We start from the raw sequence: 5,729 nt of genomic DNA, 5'->3' as shown, positions 1-5,729 counted from the left end.
ACCATTCTCTTGGCAGTCAACCTTATATGAATTGACCTAAAATCTCCTTTTTCTTCTAGTCATCCATTTTCTTCGTAATTCCCGAAGTAACAACAAGACTTCCAAATCACTAGAGGACATCTTTGACACAGGTGTAGAATATACTGGAAGTGGAAAGTGTTATAGGAGATTTTATTTGTAAACCTCGTTAAGTAGTACTTACTGTATAATCTGAAGTGTGGTGATAGAATGTTTTATTTGTATCCCCATGTAACTACCTAACCTGTACAGTGTAAATATTTTGGTAACATATGGTATTTGTAACTAGTAGATTTCATTTCTATATTTACTGGAACTGTCCAGAAAGTTGTGACATGAATTTTTGAACAGGGTGTGTTAGCCTTTGTTAGTTATGTATTCTAGAAAGTATGTTCTGACTATTCTGGAATTGGAAGATTCACGATCGTATGTATTCGAGAAAGTATTTAAACATCGCGACTGAAGTGTTGTGATTGGTCAATCCGGGCAAGCTCCTGTGTTCTGATTGGCTACTCCAAGGCCAGGGTCCCCTTTAAAAGGGCTAGGCACCATTTCGTGAGAGGTCTGAGGTCTTAAGTCTCCGAGCCGTCTTGGTCTTGGCCTGCCGAGCCTGCCGAAGTTTTTGACGTCGTGAACGTCTCCTCGGCAGCAGCATGGGCAGCCTTGGGGTAAGCGCTGTTGCTTTCTTGCGGTTTTAAGTTCCATTAAATTTCGTTGGTGTATCACAGGAGTTTGCCCTAATCGCCGTTCTTTTGATCAGATGTGAAAAGCTGGTTTTGATTTCACGTAATAGCATTTTGTGCTTCCTTTTACCTTCATCATAAATTCTTTGACTTAGACATATAATACTGCCATCTGCTTAAATAATCTCATTAAGTAATACATGAAGAAACACGATGTAACCACCAGAATGCGTGCATAGCTCGTTCTCGATTTTTAGTGAATTGTCAAACCTTACTACGGGCTATGCCCGCAGCGCGGCCTGAACGTAATTTCGGCCGCTGCGAGCTATGCTCGCAGTTAGACCGGAAAGAGTTAAGTACCTATTAACTTATTTCAGAAAAATATATTACTGGGATGTAAAAGATTGTTATAAATTGGGATGTTAAATGCAAAAATTTGGAATTTTTATCACAAAACTAGAGGACCCGTGCTCCTCCACAGCATTTGTTATAAATAGGTAAGATAACTAGTCTTGATATGCCTGTCATAGTCATATTGTTTTGCTTGCCCTTTTCAAAACTGGTTTTATAAACATTTAATAAGAAGCATGTTATGGTAAGCCACAGTTCATAGTCAGACTTCATCCATTCTGACGTCATTATGCCGTCTGTTTGGTAAAATCTATCCATATACTGGTATTTGCTTTTTTATCCTGCAGTTCTCGATATAAAGGTTGATACTGTGTTGAAGAAGGCAATGGTAATTTTAATGTGACACTTTCAGAACGAAAAGCACTTGTCTTTTTCTTAGGGCAAACAGAATAACAACATAACCACATTTGAGATAATACATGCCACAAGATGTAAGATACCATCACAGAAGGGCGTTTTTTTGTGTTTTTTTTGCTGGGCAGAGAACTTTTTAAGATACATGGCATTCACTCTTTCTAGTGTTCCCAGATAATGTATAAGTCATATGTCAAGATGGGATCTGTTTTTACATAGACGTTTTTCTCTTAGAAGTATGTAAGTTATTAGGAATGTTCTGCCATTTGTTGAACATATTTGAAAGCTGGGAAAGGTCAGAGAATCAAAGAGCATCTATCAGGGAATAGTATTCTTTTGTGATCAGAGGAATTCTCCGACTTGACAGGTAGTAATCAAACATGGCCGCATGCAATGCCATTACTAAGGATGAAAATGACATATATCAGAATATTAATGAAAGTGTTAGTCGCTTAGCAACCTGCTAAGTACAGAATGTATTGCAGGTTAGGATGAGCCTTCATCTGCAATTATTGGAGTGATCATTTAATGATTTGATTTTATGATTACTCAAAGTTGGCTGAACTCAGAGACCTATCAATGTCTAATGATTCACCGGAATGTAAATTCAGAGAGAATGAAACAAAAATGAAGCAAATCAGTCCAGTAGAATGGACGGACTTGCAAAAGCCTTTTTTAATAAACTCTTTTAATATATAGATTACTAATTAATTAACATAAGCTATTTATCAGAGCCTAAATTCTAAGAAGCAATATGGCAGCACAACGAGAGGGGAAAAAAAAAAAGAAGAGCATCAAGGCAAGAGGAGGGAACTGGATCACAGTGATAGAAGAGAAGTGGATGGACAGAAAACGATGGAGAGGCTTATGTTCCAAGCAGACCCAGCCTGTGGTTGGAAACTGCTCCAGATGATGATAATGATGATGATGAATTCATATAGAGATAGGAACATGAATAGGAACACATAATAGGATGTATACAATAATATAGGCTCTCTTTTCATCAGTCCCAGTTCTTTATCATCCATTTCTGATAAGCTTGTTTCCACTTTCTAGTTTTGATGCTCACCTCCCGATAAAGCAGAAATGAACTCATAGGGATGGAGGGGGGCTGAGAAAACTGGATGTAGGAGAATCTGGACTGACGATGAAAGAGTCAATCAATGAGAAGTTTGTCCTTTCTTCTTCTGATGCTCCCTCTCGTCACAATGAACTGTCATTATATTAATCCCAATGCATGTTTCTATCCTTGTTCTTAGCCTTCTACATTTAACTTTATTCATACATTCATGAAGCAGGATGCTGCCCTACTTGCACATAGTCCAAGTGAGGATCTCTCCTCTAACGGGTTATGGACCACCGGTGAATTGTATAGTCCTAGCCGCCTGAGCACAAGGAGGGCCACGACTCAGAATATGTCCGAGATGCCCACTCCCATTCCATAGCAACTGGTATCCCGACTCTCAGGACCACTTACTAGGCCACTCAGCCGTTGCCCATGGTTCACGAACTAGGGCGTGACTACAGTAACCCACAAACATGAACCATTTTCATTACTTATATAGTATAAATAAGTTTCATAATCATCATTGTCATCAATCAATCATCAGTGATCTGCATTTAGGGCTGTCATCCAGGTGGCAGATTCCCTATGAATTGTTTACCTCATATTTACATTTATTTATAATTGTTTACTTAGCTCTTTCTTAAATATTTTCCACGTCTACAGAAGGCATTTTCTGGTTACACAAAATTGTCATTTGACCTACCCTCTTTTATTTGGAATATTTTAGCAGCGTTTTCAACAAATTCTTCAATGTTCTTTAGCGCTTCTCGACATACGATTTTTATCCAACATTCGAACATTCCATACCGCCTATGTATTTTCATCCTAATTTTAAATATTAGACTTCATCAATTACTGTATCTTTTAATTGTATTCTTATCCTGTGAAGCCTTGGTTTTGGGTGTCAGGCATGGATTATTTTTAAAATACAATGTGACAATTACTTTTAGATGAACATTTTAATTTTTCAAACTGACTTTAGTATATGTATTCTATTTTATTCAATATTTTTTGTGCTGTAATCATTATGCAACCACAGTATCAACACCTGTAAGTGTTCATCAATACGTTTTATGTAAATTGTTAAGATTCCTCAGACCTGTGTGTTTTAAGATTGAATGAGGCTGATGATGCCCAATAAATACTGAGCAAAACATGTACCTTTAAAATTCTGGTAATTTCTATGTGTATTTGACCACAGAATAGTGGAATAAATTGTATTGAATAGGTGGTATTAAAATTACTCCTTGTGTGAACTTTGTGATTAGCTATTTTCAATACGGAACAATGACGGGAATAATGGTTTTCTGCACAACGGGTCACATATGTTTCATGTGTTTATCCTTCGAAGGTAAGGATAACCAAACAGTTATAAAAATGTTCAAATTAATCTCGACAAATAGTGAATCTCAATTAACAAGATCTGGAGAGATGGTGATGATGATGATGATGATGATAATGATGATGATGTACCAACCTCAGTGGTGCTATCAGTTAGTAGTTGTCCTGTTCTGAAGGAAATGGGTACCTCATCACCAGATATTTCATTCCAGGCCTGTGTCAATGCCATACTTTCATATGTGTGTACATCTGATATGTCACTCCCTCTCAGATTGATTCTGATGGTTCTGTCAGCTTCCGCTTTGAATGCTAGTGCTGTACCGCGTACGGTGAACAATCTGGTGACAAATGAATGTACTACTTCCATTTATACCATGAAAGTCTAAATTCAAACGCCATTCCTGGAGGAGTCTTCCTCGTGCACAGTCAAGATTTTCTTTTGAAGACGCAGAGCAAAGTTCTCTGCTAAACGTAAAGATTTTCACCTTATTTTCTTGACACGGTATAAGCCCAAAAGCCTATATCATGTCTATAAGTACGGGCCGTGAAATCATCAATGGTAACAATATGAAGTTGCTCTAATGTTATGGAGGAAGAACAGTAACTAGGCAATATGTTTTTTTTGCTTTACATCGCACCGACACAGATAGGTCTTATGGCGACGATGGGATAGGAAAGGCCTAGGAGTTGGAAGGAAGCAGCCGTGGCCTTAATTAAGGTACAGCCTCAGCATTTGCCTGGTGTGAAAATGGGAAACCACGGAAAACCATCTTCAGGGCTGCCGACAGTGGGATTCGAACCCACTATCTCTTGGATGCAAGCTCACAGCCGCGCGCCTCTAATCGCACGGCCAACTCGCCCGGTGCAATTTGTTTTATGACTCTTCAACTGCCAATGGCCATACTATGCTGAATACACCGGTTCTCGTCCGATCACCACAGTTAAGCAACATTGGGCATGGTCTGTACTTGGATCGGTGACCACTTGGGAACACCATGTGCCACTGGCTTAATTCCCCTTGGCCCCAGGGCTCTCAACTTGGAGCGTGAGCTGGCGAACACGGGGCCCTTAGCTGAGTCCTGGCATTGCTTCCACTTACTTGTGCCAGGCTTCTCCCTTTCATCTATCCTATCCGGCCTCCCTTGGTCAACTCTCGTTCTTTTCCGATCCCAACGGTATTACAGCACTCAAGGCCTAAGGAGTCTCTCATTTTCACGCCCTTCGTGGCCCTTGCCTTCCTTTGGCCGATACCTTCATTTTTCGAAGTGTAGGATCCCTTCCATTTTTTCCTCTCTGATTAGTGTTACATAGAGGATGGTTGCCTAGTTGTACTTCCTCTTAAAACAATAATCACCACCACCACCACCACCACCACCACCACTCTTCAATTGCCAGAGATTTTAAGACACATTATTTTGACCTCAAGTCACTTCTAAAATCTCTTTGCTATCCAATGCAACAGGTAGCCTACTATTTCATAATTTTCTTTCAAGACTAAAAGATAATAACTTACCCATATATTGGTTTTGGGTAGGACACTTCTAACTTCACAAGGCTCCTGTAAGATGATCTGAGTAGTGGTTTCATAATATCTTGAACATTAGGAGGAAAACGCTGCCATAGTGGACCATCACACTGAATTTCATAGACTTTCAGCAGTTCCTAAAAAAAAAAAAATCCTTCAATGTAATAGTTGCAATCAAAGTATCCAAAAATTTTCATTATCCCTTGAAAATAAAATAATATACTCTTTAAGATGTACAGGATTTCTTTTTAGTGACAAATGAGTGGAATTTTAAGTGAGTGAGGAAATACATAACAACTGATGTTACAGGTTGTCTGACAACTATAACACA

General features: G+C 38.9%; 1 pseudogene; it reads left to right on the top strand.

The window, feature by feature from the left end:
• The first annotated feature begins 4,763 nt into the window (after nt 1-4,763).
• On the top strand, nt 4,764-4,882 carry LOC136875180 (5S ribosomal RNA; annotated as a pseudogene).
• Nucleotides 4,883-5,729: the final 847 nt, after the last annotated feature.

Source organism: Anabrus simplex, chromosome 5, assembly GCF_040414725.1.
Source record: "Anabrus simplex isolate iqAnaSimp1 chromosome 5, ASM4041472v1, whole genome shotgun sequence".
NCBI lineage: Eukaryota > Metazoa > Arthropoda > Insecta > Orthoptera > Tettigoniidae > Anabrus > Anabrus simplex.
This window is presented reverse-complemented; position numbering and strand designations above follow the sequence as displayed.